Source organism: Macrosteles quadrilineatus, unplaced genomic scaffold, assembly GCF_028750875.1.
Source record: "Macrosteles quadrilineatus isolate MER2022 unplaced genomic scaffold, UCM_ALF_1.0 Scaffold_1__1_contigs__length_201487025, whole genome shotgun sequence".
NCBI lineage: Eukaryota > Metazoa > Arthropoda > Insecta > Hemiptera > Cicadellidae > Macrosteles > Macrosteles quadrilineatus.
Window position 1 is genome coordinate 119,458,409 of NW_026542594.1, and position 20,320 is coordinate 119,478,728.

A 20,320-nucleotide genomic window follows, 5' to 3' on the forward strand; every position below is an offset into this window, starting at 1 on the left:
GAAATCAGAATTAACTTACAAATTTCCTTACAATTCCTTCCACATAATACAAGACAGTTATTTGATAGGTTTAAAATTTGAACCCGAACTATCCATGCTTTTTATACCTTAAAAATTATAAGTCAATTATTGGTGCTTATAATTAACAATTCTTGTTGCCGCAAAAACGATACTTTTGCAAAGGTTGCAGAAGATAAATCTGATTTCTAAAGATTTCAATCAGCTGCCATTTTTGACTGGATTGAGATAGAGATCTCTAGTTTGCGTTATTAGTTTTATTTTATTAGAACCTTCAAAATGAGGGTTAACTCGATGGGTCTTACCATTTGAAATTCAGGGATAGCATTATCGTTATCTATAATTGAGGATTTTTAAAAACCAAAAACAAAACCAAAGATTTTTGTATAACTGTCAATATTGGCTTCGACAACTGGGAAATGGAACCCTTAAACCATAAAATTATACTTAATGTGGTTAATAAAACTGTTAATTTGGTATAGTACTTATTTACTTCCCTTAACTTTCATCACAAACGGATGGTCGTTTGGTAAGGCATAAATAACAAACATTGGATTTCACATATATAGATAACAACAACATAAGCAAACAGAGCGACTTTTTTAGACATAAATATGGTGTACCTAGGTATATCCATCTTGAAAAATAAATAATTTGATTCTCAGTTTGCTTGAATATTAAAATAAGCTGTTTTACATTTCGAGCTATTTAGGGAATCATGTCCCTACATGCCCCTAGTTATTTATTAAAGCTGTAAGCTTTGATACATCTGGTGTAATGATCCACGAGGACGGAGAAATCTTATCCTATGACATGTAAAGTATGTGAAGCTTTTAACACAAGACTCAGATCATGTGCCTTTCTACAGAATGTTCTCAGGACATTGTGTGACTCATTAACTCGGCAAGCAGCTACAACATCAGATCAGAGGAGATATCACCATGGGCCAACTCATCCAGGCTAGATCTTATTCAAACGTGTACAAAATCCAACCATTATATAATCTATCCTCTATATCTATAAAATAGGAAGACTACGGGCATAGGAAGTAAACGGGGCAAAGCCCGCGATTACAGCTAGTGTAAACGTAAAAACCTTTATCAAAGTATTAAACACAATAAAAGGGATGGCAATGCCTTAATATTTTATCTTTCGTTCTATGTATATATGAAATGTTACATATATATATATATATATATATATATATATACATATATCTCTATATACTTATATATATACCTTATGGACTCCAAAAGTGCTTAACAGATTGTAATGCAACTTTCAGGCATTATTAAGCATTATTCAAGGATTGGTTTGTGTGAAGTTTGGTGCAGATCCGTCAAAAGGGCTCTGCCCCAGGGGGGTTTTAAATGGGCCAATGTCAGACTTTTTGAACTACAATGTTTACAAATAAATATAACTAGCTGTTAGTCATGATTTTAAATAGTGTCACAATGATTCCACAGAGTGCAGCAAATGAAACTATTTTACTTTTGAATATAAGTCCAAATATATTAAACCTCAATCGCAGCACACCTGTGCACTCAACAACGGTTATATTCTCCAATGTTAAATATCTATATACAGGGTGGGGCAGGGAAATATCCCTACTTTTAAGTTGGCATTGTGAGTAGTTGGGGTGTGCTGGAGGAATGGGGTTAGGCTCAAATGAAGATTTTGTTTTGGGAATTTCTAAAAATATCACTATCAGTAGTAGATATTGCTCGTTCGAGTGAGCAATGTGCTTTTGCACTCGAGATGTATATTTTTTCAAAAATCAGTCTATTGTTGCTGTGCAGCTACCATTGGCTGTCGGGTTATCGGGTGGCCTGTCGCAAAGCTGCTACAATTTGGTGTGGGTGAATTACTTTCGTGTATGTGGTGGTGTATTGCGAAGGATATTTGGAGCTCAAAGAACCGTCCAGAGTCCTGAAAACATTGACCTTGTAAGAAGATCGATTTTGCAGTCTCCTCAAAGTTCTGCTTGTAAGCATGCATCCGCATTGGCGTTGTCTAATCGTACTGTGCCTCGTATTCTCCATGATGACCTACACCTCCATCTATACAAGAGGGTAGTTGCTCATGAACTCACACAACAGGACTGGCAACAACGAATGCAGGCATGTGAAATCTTAATTGCGGGACTACCTCATGCTGCTCGGGTTTTGTTCAGTGACGAGGCACACTTCCATATCCCTTTAGCGGGTAATCAAGCAGAATGTGCTCTATTGGAGTGATGCTAAGCCTAGGGTAGTTCAAGGGAAGACCCTAGATGCCTTGAAGGATGCAATTCACCTTGAATTTTGCCTCTTTCCACAACACATGCTTCACAAAGAAATTATGAACTCCAGAACCAGAATACAGCAATGCATTTAAGATTAGGGACGCCACTTGCAGGATATGCTGTTTAAAACCAAGTAAAGTTATATTAAAATAAACTCCCAGATGTAACCTTTTAATCTCAATAAAAAGTTTGGTTCTAACATTTTTGGTTGTCTTTTAATTTACCTTCAAAATTAGGGATACTTCCCTGCCCCACCCTGTATATATATAAGGCAAAGCCCTCACTGACTCACTTACTCACTCACTCACTCACTCACTCATCACTAATTCTCCCACTTCCCATGTACCTAGGAAGCTGAAATTCGGTACACCGATTCTTTGGGCATTAAATAGGAAAACTAAGTAGTTTTTATTCTGATTGGGCTTTCGGGCTCCGCCCCAGTGACTCTGGAGTTTCCCATGTTAACCTTATGATTTTCTATATTTAAAAATTAATGAATTTTAACAGCTATTTCAATTAAACAAGTTGTTTCTGTTCTATGATGTTCAATGGCATTAAAGTTACAAGGGTTACCAACAGGGTGCAGCACTATCATTTTTTTTTATTTATGACAACAGCTAATTTGTAACCAAAAGGTTAGTGAGCGTAGAAACGAACTTCAACCTGGAGGCGAGTTAGCGTAGCGAACGAGCTAACCTAAAGACAAGTGAGTGCAGCGACCGAGCCCCAACCTAAAGGTGAGTGAGCGTAGCGAACGAACTTCAACCAGGACGTGATTTGAGCCATGCGAACGAGCTCATCTTGAAAATGAACGAGCATTGACATAAAACCACATTAGGACAGGACGACGTCTGTCGGGCCAGCTAGTATAGACATAAAATTGAACATTGACGAGACATACAATGTTGAATGACATATTACACCGTGTCCCAAAAAAAACTGAACAATTTTATTTACTTATAAAAAGTTTATTAACAATCACACGATAAACTAATTACATTTTAACTGACACAAATATTCCTAAGTTTTGTTTGATATCATATGTGTTAATGATTTTCAACATGGTTGCCATTGTTGGCAAAAAGATAGTCAATACGGCTTTCCAATTCAGCCCACACTCTATGGTGCATTTCGTCAGTAATGTTAGTAAAGGCTGCATTTATTCTTTGCCTCAATTCTCGGACATCGGAAACTTCTGTCTTATAAACTTATAATTTTTAAAAATTTAACTCACATGCTGCACAGCGAACAGACTTTCGAGGGTCGTGAAGAAATAATTGTTGCACGTTTTCAATCAATTCATTTTGGATTTTCGGCCTACCTTTACCTTTTAAATGTTGTAAGCTTCCAGTTAACATAAATTTGTCATACCAGGCTCGAATGCTGTTCCGTGATGGAGGACGTCGACCATAGCGTCTTCTAAATGTTCTTTGAACTGCCATATCTGACTTGAATGTACCACTCAACACATTGCGCTTTCTCTCGTGCGTTCATGGTGCCTGCTTAATGACAGGGCAATGTTTTTAAATTTCAAGTTTCAAGCGACAACAATGAATCAGCTGATAGTTACAATTGATATTGAACAAAACTTCATGAACTCAGTTATCATATGACCACCTTCAAAGTAGACTAGGTATTCCTGGAAGTATTATATAACAATTTAAAATTGTTCAGTTTTTTTGGGGACACGGTGTACAATGAAATGAGACATACAATTGTCCCCAATACGTCTTGCATACGAAGAAATAATATGAAATTTCTGGGTGTTAGGAAATACAGTTAGTATTACCCTTGATAAATACAATCTAAGGGTTTAGTTATTAGCTCTGGGATCAGCTCTGGGCAAGTGAGCGCAGCGAACGACCTAAAGGTGAGTGAGCGTAGCGAGAGAAACTTCAACCAGGACGTGATTGAGCCATGCGAACGAGCTCACTTATGAAGCTAAACAGGGCAAAGCCCGCGGGTACAGCTAGTGTAAACATAAAAACCTTTATCAAAGTATTAAAAACAATAAAAGGGATGGCAATGCCTTTATATTTTATCTTTCGTTCTATACGCACACAATCTAAAATAAATTATTAAGTGAATAATAATCGTGCGTGCTATCTCTGGTATTCAAATGCCTCTCAATTTGTCATTACCCCACCACATTACTGTCGGAACTCTACTCCAAGAATACTAATGCAAAACTTAAATCTACCCAAGCTGTGCAACGGAATCAGACTGAAGATAAAAAAAATGACACCAAACTTGATCGAAGCAACAAACATCAGTGGTAAGTTTAAAGGAGAAATAGTCTTAATTCCAAGAATACCGATGATTTCATCCGAATTACCCTTTCAATTCAAGCGACTACAATTTCCTTTGCAACTTGCTTTCACGATCACCATTATAAGCCACAAGGGCAGTCCCTGACTATCGCCGGTTTAAATTTAGAAAATGCATGCTTTTTACACGGTCAGCTGTATTTTGCGTGCTCACGTGGTGGTAGTTACGCCTAAAAACTTATATATCTATACACCTAATGAAAAAAAACGAAAAAAAACATTGTTTGTCCACTGGCAATTAAGTACAAAAATATTTTATTTTTGTTGTTGGTATACATTTTTATTATTTATCGTAAAGAACAAATTACCATTTAAAATAATAGTTGCAATCGCAGCAACGCGCACCGGGTAACTGCTAGTCTATTAATAAAAGAATATAAAACCTAAACCTATGTATTGGGGAAGAAGAAATTAAACGTGTTGAACAGTTTTGCTACTTTGGAAGCATTGTTTCTAACCAAGGAGGAACAGATGAAGATGTAAGAGGCCGGTTGAAAAAAAACTAAAGTGGCATTCGCCCAGCTTATTCCAATTTGGAGATCTTCCCAACTAAGCTTGAGAGTGAAGCTGAGACTTCTGGAAACAAATGTCAACTCTGTTCTGTTGTACGGCTGTGAGACCTGGAAAGAGTCCAGTAGAAATGACCGAGCCATTCAGGTCTTCGTCAACAGATGTCTCATGTCAATTTTAGGAATAAGATGGCTTGTGGTCATCTCCAACGAAGAGTTATGGGCCAGAACTAATCAAATCTCACTCAAGAAGGAAATTAAAGAAAGAAAGTGGAAATAAACGCGTTCTTTTGGTCATACGCTAAGAAAAGGAGAGAGCAAGCTAGTGAGAAAAGTTCTGGAGAGGAATCCTCAAAGTCAAAGGACAAGGGGGAGACCAAAAATGACTTGGAGGCGTACGGTATTCAAAGAGCTGCGGGAGATTGGGAGGTCATGACTGTAAGTGAAGAGAATCGCTCCCAACCGAGTACGCCGGAGAGGTCTGGTTGCTGCCATATGTTCCTCGGAGGAATAACAGGAAATAAGTCAAGTTATGATATTTGTTTGGAATAAAGTTCAAACAAAACTTTTACTCTGTAAAAATATAGCTTACCTTTGAGGTCTTCACTCAAAATTGTTATTCGTTAAATTCAAGCTAAACTTAAATAATAATTTACGTATTTCCTTAAAAGAAAAACGTATAAGGCTTATGAGTCATGCAATGTATTAAAATATGCAATTATTAATCATTTGTTTACACAGACCCTTATAAAATGGCCTATAGTATTAGGTGTATTTATATTGAACATTCATATGACGATTGAGAAAAGAAAGTCGAAAGATTAGTTTTTACGTTCTGAAACCACCAATCACAACTTGCAAGACTTATATACATAGTTTTAATTTAAATGCGCAACGTTTAGTGGATATTAATACAAAGTTAAATTCTTAATACGTTCAAGTTAAAATTAATAATTTGACAAATTTTTTACTTTCCCCTTCTGCTCCATATTTCGATGGTATATACTTCTGAACTAATACGTATGAATAAGAATTAATTTTGTTCTTTAGTCAGAGCAAAGAAGGTAGGGTATATTTTTATTCCTTGGTCGACCACGGAGCGCAGTACATCAAGGAGTTTAGAGGGTGTTTGTAAAGAAACAACTTTCAACACTTCATGGCTCGTGCCCTCTCTTTCTTTTCCCTCTTAATATTTATTTACTTTCCTCGCGGTATATTCGCCTTATTTCTCTAATTTTTAGGTCATGGAACATCTTGCGTATGTATATTAGTATAAATATTTATATAAAGGCTATTTACAGTCTTCGCAATCCTGATTAATTAAGGACGATAAGGAGATAACTACATCGTCTGGTGCATAGTCATCATACACTAAACTGAGTCACTATTATTTACATTTTTTACGTGGTTTTTACATTTCCATTGCGTCAAATAAATAATACATACGACACACAACACAGACACGACATGAAAACATTGAAGCACGTGCACGGCTAAAAACGGACGACCGACTGATGAGCCCGACGATGGATTTATCTCCGAAACGGCCGTAGTGTTTAATTAATCAGGAAGACTGTAAGTAAACAAATCGTAGAAATATTACTAAACTATACATCAATCCGGAGGATCTTTTAATAGAAATCCATAAACACAATGAAAGACATTACGAAAAGCTAAGATAGTGTTCGCTTTAGGAGTTGTATTTAATGGTTACTCAGTTAAACTTCTTCATACAATGACAAGTAGGTTTGTATTTATACATTATATAGCTTAAATTGGAACTTTTATCAACCAAAAAGAATACACTAATTATGGACGACACTGTTTTGGTAGCATATTTAAGATATACAATCTTAACCGTTACGTAAACAAGTCAGATGTATCCTCCTTCCAATATAAATATTAACTAACTTAACAAAAATCTAATTAATATGATGTTTACAATATTGCAACAAATGCACCTTAGAACACTCGCTTTCTTTTAAGAACCATTTAGAAATCTAGAAGTGAACACAGAAGCTCTGCATACAACAGTCTTGTCTCTGGTCTTCTTGACAGCTGATTAGTGTGCATGTATGACTCACCGTGGCATGTCGTTGACTACTGCTCTCATCTGGCTCTACGTGGTAAGTCATTACCTTCTCCTGATATTCGTCATAATGAAGAGTGAAAATGCGAATATCGTTGTGTGTACCCAGCTTAATATCTTTATCAAGTTTAAAACCATAGTTGCTACCTATATTTGCAAGTGGTATCTGCAACTGGCAAGATATCTTCAATCTACAAGAGCTTGTTGTTAAGTCCTGGCATTTTCCTTTGCCAACGTAAAGCAATAACAAAATTTGCAATGTATTTTGAAACGTGAGAATCACTAAGCGTATGGTTCAGATAGCTTTGAACAAGTTACACAGTATCCATATACAGATTTAAGGAACATGTGGTGCCTTACTGTCTGTGTGTGTGTATGCACTAAACGCAAAAACTACTGAATAGACTGGGCTCAAATTGCACACAAATAAAAAAAATGTACTGCTCCAAGGATACATATAGAACTATTCCCTCTTCGATATTGATCTAGGACTCTGTCCCGTGGGGTTGTAAGGTTCTGAGGTGAGAGTTTTAAAGTAAATATTGATTGGTCTCCATGAAAACATGGAGCAAACTCACAATATCTAGATTGTGAACAATAAGCAGAAAGTTAAATGCATTTAATTTCAAAATTTCATACATACTGTAATTACTGTAATACTGTTTGATTCAAACAGTACTGTAATAATATAATCGTACCGGCATGGTTTATTTCGATTGTAAAAGAAATACAAAGAAACACTCGTTTTATTTACAAATAATTTTGGTTTTTATTATTTAAGGTTCAGAGGAATTTCGATTTATTATGATGGAAATTCCAAACTGGCAATCCACAGCACATATTAAGCTACGCAACGATGTCGTAAGGATAGTCTTTACGACACGAGTAGAAAATTTAAGGTACGAGCCTTGGTGAGTGCCTTTAAAACTTCTACGAGTGTCGAAAAGGCTAGTTACGCGAGTTGCGTACACTACTTTACCCACGACGACCGTTTCTTAATTTCTAAAATCCACTGATTATAACTTCCAAGAAAGGCTATGTTTTCGTTTATAACCTCCCATTGCCACTGATTGTGATGCAACGACCTATTGTTTGAACAACCCACTCATATAGTTTAATCAATTAAATTGGTCTTACCAGTAATTAAATTATAATATATTCACGCTTGAAAGTATTCTGATTGCCTTTTAGTTTACAGTACAAGATGCCTTTCAAAGTATGAAAATTTTACTTATTTCCACTCAATTCTTAAGCCTCATTGGTACAAACTTTACTGTAAAGTAACTAAACAATACTGTACAGTGAATCTTTTCAATTCTAAGAACTCAATTGAAAAAGACTAGTTTCATATTTTTATTTTACAGTCAGTGGTAAAATCATTTCCTTATAGCGATTATACTTGCTTAATAGTATACACTATTTCGTAACTAGGGCCAAAAATGAGGTTTTGTCGGCTCGAGATCATTTTTAAGTTTGAGACGAAGGTAAGAACTTTAAACGATCGGGAGCTGCAAAACCATTTCGGCCCGTGATTAGAACGTAATATTTCACCACACTATACCCTATTACCACTATTCACCTCATTAATTATGCACACTAACAGTCATCACAACTACAACTTTAAGGTTATGTGGAATATTTTTAGAAATTAGCAAAAATAAATAATAAATAGTTGCCTAGGCAGCGGTAACAATAAAACAAGTTTATTGCAATGCATATGGATACTGCTTGTCTTTTATGTACATTAATGTTTTAATAAAATATGCAAATAGCTGGTTTTCGGGACTAGGGATGTAAAATCTGCTCAACCCCCAATTAATTGATGACAGCTGGCATGGACAGCAATACGTAGCTTTCAGCATCCAATAAACGTCTGTAAAATGCCTAAAAACATCATAATGTGATGAAAACATTGTTTTGACAGTTTGTTTAAATTGAAACAGCTGATGGAGTTTTTTTGTTTAAATTAGAATTTACATCAACCAAAAGTTTGTTTAACCAAAGTTTGCTAACAATTGCCTCAGTACTTCAGGGATTAAGTTTTGGCAGGAGAGAATCAAGTAAAGTAATCAGTATTTGATTGGAACTATTTTCCCCTATATCAAGTAATCTTCAGAGTAATCTTTGCAGGAGGAACTATTTAGTTGCTACTGTGATTATTTCTACAAAAAAAGTGACAACTCATGTTTCAAGTCTTTTGGTTACTTTTCTTTTGTTGATTTGTTCAACCAACATAATTACTTGACAACCCATAAGGCCAATGTTATTTTTTTTAAACGAGTTCTTAGATAAATATGAATTTTTCTGAAGTAGTTGCTATTGACAATCACATTTTGTACGCCAACAATAAATTATTTACTACATTTTGAGGAAATCGTCGAAGCCATTTTCGAGATCTTTGTGCAAGCATACACACAGTCATACAAACAAGCAAACATTACTCATATAAGAGTATATGATAGGGAATAAGTCATTGATCAAATAAATTATTCATTAATATAGAAAATAAGTAGAGATTCTATAACAGTCGCCGTATCTACGTAGGCTCTTCTATTGAGTTTTTAATGCTAAGCTTGTTATAATTATATTCTAGATATATTTTGGCTGAAACAGTAATTAAATTATAATATATTCAGGTTTGAAAGTATTCTGATTGCCTTTTAGTTTACAATACAAACTACTCAACATGTACTTTTATTATCTTAAAATCTATAATTGGTTTTGGACTGCAACGAGCAGACGTCAACATTTTGCATCATATTGTTACAGTATATCTAAAGCATTTTAGGACTTGTGTTTTAAGAGTGTTTTTTGCGTGCTTCTGATGTTTGAAAACTATTTTCTCTTATTTGAACTTAACTTGAGAGTGACATAATTTGTTATGTATTCTGATTAATAAGGTGGTTGCGTTTTGCCAAAGGTAATATTTTTAAACTAACTTGATTGCAGGTACTTTTGTTTCTAAAACCACGGGTAAATGTTTTATGTAAAATCAATTGTAAGATTGTAAATGTAATTGCCTTGAATTATGAAACGGGCAACGGGACATTACTGTTGCCAAATTAAGCCAGCTGTTTGAATATCATTTACATTTATGAAAAAAGGGTGTAGTTATTAACAATAAGGCTATGTTTATAAAGTATAGAAACGTAGTAGGAATTTGAATACTTGTTTCTTTATACTCACTGTGAATTATACTTAATGATCTCGGTAAAGCGGTCTGAGTAAAATTGAACCATTTGGGCTATGTATCTCTTGTAGGTGGCTTTAAAAACAATCAATGATTTTTATACACTAAAGTACCCTTAGTAGCAACATTCCAACATAATATAAAAGTTTTACTTAACTCATATTACTCATATTAACTTCGAATATAGGTTTTTTTATAAATGTACTTATAAGTAAGCGTATCTTTCAAAGAGAAATGATTGCTTACGCTTTATAATTATGACTACAAACAATATTTTCATAGGTGCATCAGCACCACATTTATGTCATCCCAGGTAGCCTAAATAAGCGTTCATCACCTGAGTTAACAAAAAAACTTACATTTAACAAGAAAGTGGTACAGTTGGATTTGGTTTATATAATGGAGTATATGATTCCATATTATTTCTGGTATTTTAAAAGAGCTAATAAAGTTGTATCGTTCTTAATAAAGTTGTTGATTTCACCCTGAATAGTGAGTAATCTATGCTGGATTACTCTGATGCATTTCAAAGTGTAATGCTTACTCAAAGTGTGATTGATCATTTTTGTACCTTTTTACCACCCTATTAGTAAAGATGTTCTTTGGCAACTTGGTGTCACTAGAATTAGTGCTATTCTCTTTCATAAAATTACTGTTTAAATAATACCTGGAAAATAACAAAAAGATAACACTTGTAATAATATATTTACACTTATAATATTGACTCACAAGATGGTAAATACATATAAAAGATGGTACGGTAAGTGTTGTTTGATTTAGATTGGACACTCCAATCATCATCATCATGGGTGTTGAGAATTTTTAAGTTTCTCTATTCAATTCAGTATCAAGTCAATCAAAATTCACTAACCAATTTTTATATTTACAGTTTATTATTATTCTGCAATTAATTTTCAATGTTAAACATTATCATATGTTATTTATTTCATTATTAAGATATGCAACACTGTTCATGCAAGCAGTTTAATTAACTAAAATAATTCTTGACCAACTACATAATTCTAAAACAATATGTGGATATGAATACGAATTGGAAGGAAGCAAAAAATGAAGATTTATGAAGAGAAGTGTAAATAAATACAAATCAAGCTAAGAATAATTTCATAAAATTGTTATTCAACTTTCAAGAAGATTTAACAATGGACAGTAAGTGATTCCTTTTATGTAAAGAAAATTCACCTACTCAAAATACAGTCCACTTATTCCAAAATTTAAAACTACTTTTCCTTATCTATTTTAGCCATTAAGCTTATTCATGTTTCAAACATAATTATCAAAACTTCATACCAATGGATAATCATCGTCATTTAATAATACGTATGATGCTGATTAAGAAGTTATTTAAATAATAGGCATATTCAACTTTAACCTCTTCTGGTGCCTGGTTTCAATAGTATACATTTTCACTTTTCAAAATAAATAATCCTACATCGATGCCAAACCAATTTTTGAAAAATACTCTAGAGGCCAGTGTAAAATCCATAAGAATCGTAAGCAGTCACAACATAACAGTTGAATAACGGATTTCATATTCAAGGCTCAGGACGTTTACTTTATGACGTTTCCCTCCACTGTGAGTTATGACAAAGTGCTCTGAAGAAACAAAATATGGTAAAATGGTTGTTATTAATAGTTAGTTTAATCATGCTGCATTAATCATGCTGGAGTCACATGATAAACTACGAACCAGATGAAAAGTAAGTACAGTAGGCTACATGCTTTACGCAAACAAGACACAACAAGAACAAATATTTTCTGAGTAGCCAATTGGTTGGTGCTCGAATCTGAAAATCATTGGGCTACAAATTAATGATGATGTGTGACAAAAGGTTGACGTTATATGGGATAACTGGACCAAAGTTTGAATCGTTCCCCAAAAAACGCAAATGGTGTAGGTAATCCACAAGTAAACACGCATAATTGTAGGAGTTTAAAACAAAAAAGTGAAACTGTATGAACATAGGCTACAGATAAGTTAGTGAATCATATGTAGACAAAGCTGACCTGTGCCTGCGCTTATCTTGGACTACTGTATAAACGTGGTGTTACTTGACTAACACTTGCAGTTCGATAGTAGGTGATATACTCTGGTCCCTGCAACGTCAGATCTATCTATCTGAGCATAACAACGGGTTTTCCTTATATTCACAGCTTAAATTTTCCAAAAGAATTTTAGTAGGATCACCAGCGTTATTCACACGCACCATCTACATGCACCTTACCTTTGCTTCGAACAAACCAAAAAACGAAGGTGGCGAGTCAAGACACTACAAAGATTAACGGAAATCATACTCTTAAACTAGCAAAGGACTACATATAATATTGCAATGGTCCAATGGATCACCTTTCCATGAATATAGTAATCAGATAATGTACAAATCATTCTTAATGAATATAATGACAACATTATTTAGAGAACTGTTTTAACCACATCAGTCTTATTGATCACTGGTAAATAGGTTTGACTTTCTTAGTTTCAAATGCGTTGGTTAAGTTTGATTTGTACCGCAAATAATCTGCACATATAAACCATCTACATCAAATTAAATGTTTGCTTATACTATATATGGTGTTTAGTTTGATATATAGTGGAGTTGTTATACGTTACTGGTACTCGTCATTTACATTACTGGTTCCCCAGACAAAAAACAAACGTTTAGACACGAATGGTATGACTATGTTGTATCAATAAATGTATTACCGTGTAAATGTGGGATTGTGTGTAAAAGTTTATTCACCAATATTATTTTATTTTTAAAATTACACCACCCTGTAAATTGTTCATCTTTATAAACTATTTCCAAAATCGTTTCAGTCTTGTTTTGCTACTTTACACAAACAGCCTGTCATTGTTATTTAGAAGCAACACGTATTATTCCTCCAACACGAAAATAAAATGCAAAAATCATAAAACCTTTCCAATGTCAATAAGGAATAAACATGTTGACGTTATTGTTGTGAAACATAGAGCGTGATATGATAACAAACATAGCAACGTTTTGATAACAATACACATATACACAACATTTTGATAATTATATTTGTTATCTATCTTCAATATTTTTTTTAGGCGAAATGAGCGGATGAATTTTGATGCTGGAAATCCAGCTGATTTCTTGATGTCATTGGGAGTAAAAAATTACTGCTTTGTTCCTGAAACAAATAGTTTTTTTTTCTGAAGCATAACCAAATAATATATTTTTCCTACAGACACCCAACAAAGTTGGCTTCCTTGTACTGTTTATAGTACAGAAAGCTGCTAATTGCTGCATATTTATACTTTTTCGTACGGTTTATACTTTGGAGCACATCAGGATTCCAACGAAACAACACAAAACAGCGTGGTTCTATTATGCACGTAATCCGTGTACGCTTGGAAATAGGTTGGCAACACTTAAAGATAATAATACTATGAGCAGCTGATTGATTATTATAACTACGATTTAACCTGTCATTACGTGTTTATAGTTTCGGTATTCCTGAACTTTCTGGACTTTTCTTTTAAACGTTTTAAAAAAATTCCTACGATCTTAATAAACAAGAAAATACCTTTAAAGCATTTTTTTAGGCGTGGAAACCACTTCAAATTACAAAAACATACGGAACTATATTCTCAAGTCGCGGAGCACATTTCTTGCCGAGGAAAAATAGCGAAGTGATACAGACCGGATACTACTTTCTCTATGGCACCTATTTGTGTTGCCAGCTGAACCTAAAAACGTGTTTTATAGTGTTTGAAAGACGAATTATTAATATGTTTTATAGTGACTGTAGGAAAAATATAATGTGTAACACGAGTGCAAAAGGCCTTTGCTGCACACACTTACACAAATAACTATTTCATAAAGATGTACTCTTTCCGTACATGCGCAGGCCTAAACACGATAAAAGCTTCTTGAGTTGAGAGCATATTCGACCTGGTTACTTTATAACCTACAATAATTTTATTTTCTGCCCTCGTCCGAGGTTGCATGTTTTGTCTAAAATGTTCCCAAGAGCTTTTACCCAATTTGAAACCAGTGACAACCTATACCATGGCTTCATATTTGGAATTTCACGTGGTTCCATTATGATTGGGAATAACTAATGTAAACATATTACTTTTTTGGCATAGTCAAACACATTGTTAGGTCGTCTAATAATTTTAAAGAGGTTAGGCTTTTGTAAAACTAAAATTATATCCTCATTGCTCGATGTTCCATTATGTTTTACTTATCTACACAGGACCTCATCAATTTCTTTATTAACTTCAGCTGGGCATTTCTTGGATAGTTATTGTTTCACATATTAGAATCAGAAATAAAAAAGTTACCATTAATTTGTACATTCACGTTTGTGGGAATAGTCCTACGTAACTCCCTAAGTAGAACAAAAACTGTTAACTTGACAAAATTGGTGAATGGTAAGGTAATAGATATACATTTTGGTATGATATTTTGTTTTCATACCAATACCGTAAATTTATTTTATCGAAGTTGATTTGACCCATTTAAAAACTACTCTAAACATCTGGAAAACATAGTTTAATATTAACATTGGAGGCTAAGGATCCAGTAATCTAGATAGCAATGATATATGCTTTAACCACCTATGCGTGGATTGATACAGATTTACATTTAATAAAAAAAAACACTAGTTATTTTCTAAGATGTCGCTATTAAGTTAGCCCACAGAATATTTCGTTGTTATACTTGTGGTCAGTCTAACGATTCTAGAGTTGCGTTGGAATATCACATGTTGTAATTTAAACTGGATGGTTTTGTTTCCCTGACATCACACTTCTGCACCAAGTTTGCAGCATTTACGTCAGCAGACCGCAGCTGTAAGTCTGATACTAGAATATATTTTAGCCGTTGAATTTAGCTAGGTGCAGCATATTATGTGCGTTGTTTGCGAAGACAGCATATTTTAGTTCAACTGTAAGTTAGTATTATTTGCTATTTAGCGTACCTACTATTGTCATTACTTTTTAAGTATCTATGTAAAATGATAGCTTACTATGTTTGGTCCCTTAGTAAATGTGTTTATCATAATGCAAAAGTTAAAATAAATGAAAGTGTTTAATTTCATCGCGGGTTACACAGTCGTTTATTCTGAAAGGATGCACATAAAAGAGATAATCGGCCGCATTTAGAAGAAATGGTGTTGATTCTGGCACTTTCATTCATTGGTAATTCCGTTGGATCATTTAAGCCCCCAGATTGTGTTGCTAATCTTGCACTCTTGTTAACTCGCTGGCTTTGAAAGTCCGGGATCTGCTGGCCAGTAATGAGCAATAAAAATACAATTGAGAATCTTTTTATTTTCACAGAGAGTTCAATTACTCGTGAAGGATCTCTTTCAAACGTCATGAGGGATTTAGTTTTATATTACAAATGATGCAAGTATCCAGTTAGTTATTACAATAACATGCGATCTCATATTATTTTGCCAAATAAATCTAATGAAACTGTGATAAGTCCAGTATTATCCTAACTAACCAACACAAGTAGCCTTTTCATAATAAGAAGCTCTTTTTTCGTGTCTAGTTCATGTCTGAAGACACTGGTGGCTGGTGTTGACAAAATGTTGTTTCTATTATTTTAGAGTTAATTTCATGCTTTGTTGTTTACTGTTTGGTTATATAACTAGATGACGTGCTGTTATTTATGATTATATGGTTTTATTTGGTTTTAAACGAGGTTTTAAATGACTGAAATAACGAGAAACAAAATTTAAACAAAACACGACGTCTACAGTGCACCGGGCAGAACTAACGATAAAATTGGCTTCAGCTGTTCCATAACGATGAGAATCCTACCAAGGGAGTATGTTTTTTCTATGTTAGCACTAATTATGAGCCGTACAACGTTATCTTAAAGTATGTTATAAGGACAACATTAAACAATGAGACCCCAGTGGGGGATGGATAGTAAGTAGGGTGACTTGCCCAGTGAATGACCGGTTAAGGGTAAAATTCTTTGTTAACTTAACAATGCTTTTAAATGAGAGTATTAATTGTATATATTACTAGCTGTTGTACCCGTGCTTTGCAACGGGAAGAGGACACAGAATAGAAACATTTTAATCTTTAAATCTGTTACATATAATAGTTAAACACATCCTCCAACGCTTTTAGAAACAAAATTCAACTTTTATGGCCTTAATAGAAACATTAAAGTTATGACTTTTAAATCTGGTAAGTAGTGGATACAACCATTTTGCTTTTGATTAATTTTAAACTTTGTGTAGGCTGATTTGAGAAAAACTTACCAAATCTTCAATAAAACTTAGATATTCATAATTTACCTTCATCTCCCTTAGTTACATATCTTTTAAATTATTATTGATATTTTCAATTTCAATTTTGAAGTTGCAAAAATACTAATTATTAAATTTAAATGAACATTTGTTTTCATTTCACTCTTCTTTATTTAAATCACAAATCCTTCCATATTCAATGTCTTCACTTACAATAAATAATTAGTAAAACTAAGTCAGCTGTTATAAACTTTAGAAATATTGCTGTGCCTTATCAATACAGTCTTTTTAAATTTTAAAGAAACTATACCTAGGTCTATAGGTACTATACAAAATTTTAAACAAATAATTTGGCGTTAAAGACAGCATACAAATTAATATGATTATCAAAGCATCAAGGACTAAAAAATGTAATAGCAAATACAGTATATGTTTCATTGCATCTCTGATTCTACTCTACAAAATATCAAAAACCAACTTAATACACAAACCAGTTCTTTAATCAGTTCTATATTTTCACACTTACCATTTAAGTAAGCATAGTAACAGATATTTCATTGATTTTAGAAACAGAAGAACACTGTGTACTGCTTAGTTTTATGATATTTTCCATGGTTTAATTTGATCAGTGTTGTGGCAAAACACTAATAATAAATGTATCAAATAAAGTAAGTGAACTGAAAACTATGCTAAGATAAAATAAGAGTATGTTGTATTACCATTTGATAATTAAATATAGTTATACATATACAACAGATTTGAGAAACTAAAATCAACGACGTACAATTTAGTTATTGATGATATTCTTTAGTTTAATTTATGCATAGGTTTAGCAAAACACAATAACTTAATTTACCTAAATATATATATATATAAAACAATGTGATGTGCAAGTTATGTTAAGTTAAGTTAACAGATTTTAAGCAGTTAGAATTGATTTAAAGTAGCCTCCAAATTCATTCAAAACATCTCTACATTGTTATTTTCATACTGTTTCCATTAAAACATATTAATAACATTATTTTCATAACTTAGACGCTTTAAAAAATCCAAAGCAGAGCCAGAGTCGATACAGCAACGATTATAGAATTGTTTCTATAATCATTGACATAGTTTTAGATTAAATAATCCATGATAAACGGTTAATATATATGAGGTTACATTACCTTAATCGCCAAGTGATCCATGTAGTCCAAATCTAGGATTACGTACGTTTCGACGTCAATGCGTCATTGTCAAATCTACAAAAACTTTTTTAAACCATAAGGGTCACGTCATAGTCTTTCCGACACACACAAACGAAACAATAACGGACAAAAATACATTTAAGTAGGCCTACTAACTAATTTATGGTAAACGGTCGTCACAACATAGTACAGATCTGATCGCATGCCGAGACTCGACTGATGGTGTGCCGCTTCCTGGTTTATCAACTTGGACTTTGTCCTCTGCCACCTGTATCATCCAGTTGTGAGCTCTTTAGTTTTCTGAGGGATTCGAACAATGCATTTGACTGGAAACACATTTGTCATTCAACAAATTTTGAGGCTGGTTCCGTGTAGCTTTATAAATCTCATAATTTTCTAATGCAGTTAATCTATGTCCTTTTCTGCAAATGTGTACATCATGTGTGTAAGGAACCATGTTGATAAACCAGGAAGCGGCGCACCATAAGTCGAGTCTCGGCATGCGATCAGATCTGTACTATGTTGTGACGACCGTTTACCATAAATTAGTTAGTAGGCCTACTTAAATGTATTTTTGTATGTGAGTACACGTTTGCAGAAAAGGACATAGATTAACTGCATTAGAAAATTATGAGATTTATAAAGCTACACGGAACCAGCCTCAAAATTTGTTGAATGACAAATGTGTTTCCAGTCAAATGCATTGTTCGAATCCCTCAGAAAACTAAAGAGCTCACAACTGGATGATACAGGTGGCAGAGGACAAAGTCCAAGTTGATAAACCAGGAAGCGGCACACCATCAGTCGAGTCTCGGCATGCGATCAGATCTGTACTATGTTGTGACGACCGTTTACCATAAATTAGTTAGTAGGCCTACTTAAATGTATTTTTGTCCGTTATTGTTTCGTTTGTGTTTGTCGGAAAGACTATGACGTGACCCTTATGGTTTAAAAAAGTTTTTGTAGTTTTGTCAATGACCCATTGACGTCGAAACGTACGTAATCCTAGATTTGGACTACATGGATCACTTGGCGATTAAGGTAATGTAACCTCATATATATTATATCTCAGTGATTCAGAAAAACAACATACAACATGAAAATAAACGGTTAGATTAAAATAAACCTACCTCATAGTTATGGAAAATATTATATTTGATTTATTTGTATCAGCTGTCTGAAATTGTGAAATATGCAGTTTAGCAGTTCTTCTTGTTTACATTTAAATGTCAAAGCAAATGTAAACAAACATTGTTAGTGTTCTCATCGCAGCCATGGAGACCAATCAATATTTACTTTTAAAATGTTCACCTCAGAACGTTTAAAGCCAAAGGGGCAAAACCTACGGTCAGTGTCGAAATGTGAATAGTCCTATAATGGTCCTTGGTATGGTAGCTATATTTTTGTACAACTTAAGCCCAGTTGGTTCAGTAGTTTTTGCACCTATTAGTAATACACATACAGACAGATGCCATTCGATTTTTATATAATAGTATAGATTACACCTACTTCTTCGTTGTTATTTAAGGGTTTGCCCTATATTAATTGTCCATAAAAGATCAATTATGCATGTAAAAATTATTGTTTTTTTATAAACCAAAGTCATGAGTCCAGTAAATGACCGATGTTATGCCAGTGAATGACCAGTCCTGTGCCAGTGAATGACCAACTTCGGAAGGTTTAGTAAATCACTTATAAAATCAGTAGTATTCAAAAAAGGGGGATTTATATTGTTTAAAAATGTTAAAAAAGCTTAAAAGAAAAAGCCTAATGCTATATAAAAACATTATCAGAAGTATATAACATTTTACATGTAATTTAAAATGAAAACATAGGCAGGCCTGATTAGCTGATGGAAAAAACGTCTTAAAGTGCCAAATAGGATATTCGATTGGGATAAATAGTAACAGTGGTCTAAATAAAACACCAATCATACCATTTCAATGACAAATGTTTACTAGAAAAAAAAGTAGATGACTTCGATATAGAGTCCGGTCATTCACTGGTTAGGTAAAAGAAAATGAATTATAATAATTTTAGTCTGATATCGATAATTATATTCCTTAATAATTTCTGAGCATTTTGATAGTAAATTGTAAATTTTAGACCAAATCAAGTAAAAATGACCGGGCGGTCATTCATTGGTTTAGCCCAGGAATCTGTTCCAGTATGTGACCGCTTGAATAAAAACTTATTTTTTGGCTTACGTATGAAAACAGATAGTATAAGATTAATATACACTCTTAATATTAAGTATTAGCCAATTAAATCGCCATTTCAACAGCTTTTAAAAAAAAAAAAAAAGGTAATGAAATATGCCTTACTTGCAGAGTTCTTATAGTGACAGAAGCTAAAAACGAAAATTCAAAACATGTCCAAGCTAAATCATCAAAATAAACATAAATAATTAACAATAATAAAAAAATGACGATTAAATATGAAGAATAGAGTAATA